This window comes from Charadrius vociferus, unplaced genomic scaffold, assembly GCF_000708025.1.
Source record: "Charadrius vociferus isolate BGI_N301 unplaced genomic scaffold, ASM70802v2 scaffold636, whole genome shotgun sequence".
NCBI classification, from domain to species: Eukaryota; Metazoa; Chordata; class Aves; order Charadriiformes; family Charadriidae; genus Charadrius; species Charadrius vociferus.
Window position 1 is genome coordinate 789720 of NW_009649189.1, and position 905 is coordinate 790624.

The 905-nt window shown below is 66.3% G+C and overlaps 1 protein-coding gene across 1 annotated transcript in view; it reads right to left on the reverse strand.

The window, feature by feature from the left end:
* SEPT4 (septin 4) overlaps positions 1-905 on the reverse strand; it is a 41175-nt gene that overhangs the window by 13140 nt on the left and 27130 nt on the right. The gene's annotated exons all lie outside the window — the stretch shown is intronic.

A 905-nucleotide genomic window follows, 5' to 3' on the forward strand; every position in this document is an offset into this window, starting at 1 on the left:
CCCCGCGTCCCCCCCCGTGCCCCCGCAACGTGCCCCCGCCAGTGCAGCCCCTCCGTTGTAAAGGGGTGATGGACACGGTGGATGCTGCATGGGCAGGATGGGCTCTGCGGCGTCCCCTTGTGCCGGGGGGGTGGTGCTGTGCCAGCGTGCCAGGGCTAGGGAGAGGTTTTGGCCGTGTTTTGAGCCGCTTTGGAAGTCGCTGCCCGTTGTCACGGCTCCTCGCCACGGGGGGACCCAGAGGGGAGCACATCAAGCTCCTTCCATCCCTGGCAGTAAGACAGGGCTTGAGCCAGCCACCGGTCACAGGGCGAGCAGATTCACTAGCCCAGGAAAGACTGTCTACTGCTGCCTCCTGCACCCCAAAATCGCATCCGCCTGGGAGGGCAGTACGCTGGGGATGCCCACCCTGCAGCCCTTCCCTTGGGCTTGGGAAAAGCAGGGTGCCACCGAACGGTGACATGTGTCCCCCTCCCAATCCCACCTTGCCTGGGAGAGCCGGGGGGATGCCGCCAGCACACAGCAGCACCACCAGCGGTGCTGGAACCCCCAGGGGCAACTTGTGTGGGCAAGGGGTGGGCGGCCACGGGGCCAGCTCTCCTCAAGAGCGGCTGCCTGGCCCTTGCATGGGCACAGAAGGACCGAGACAGGGTTGGATACCAGCAAGTACTTTATATAGGGGTCAGGGGGACGGGCAGGGGGGAGGAGGACGGCGGTGGCCAAGCACAGCCCCGGCCAGATCCTGGCTCAGTCGGCGGAGCAGTCGGCGCAGCACAGCCTCAGCGCGGAGGGATGCCGCCTTCTCCGGCGGCACGGATGGAGAGACCAGCTTAGAGGCGCCTATAGCCACCACCAGCCCCCCCCCTGCCCCCCCACACTTGTTCTTTTGGGCCTCCGGTACTTTTACT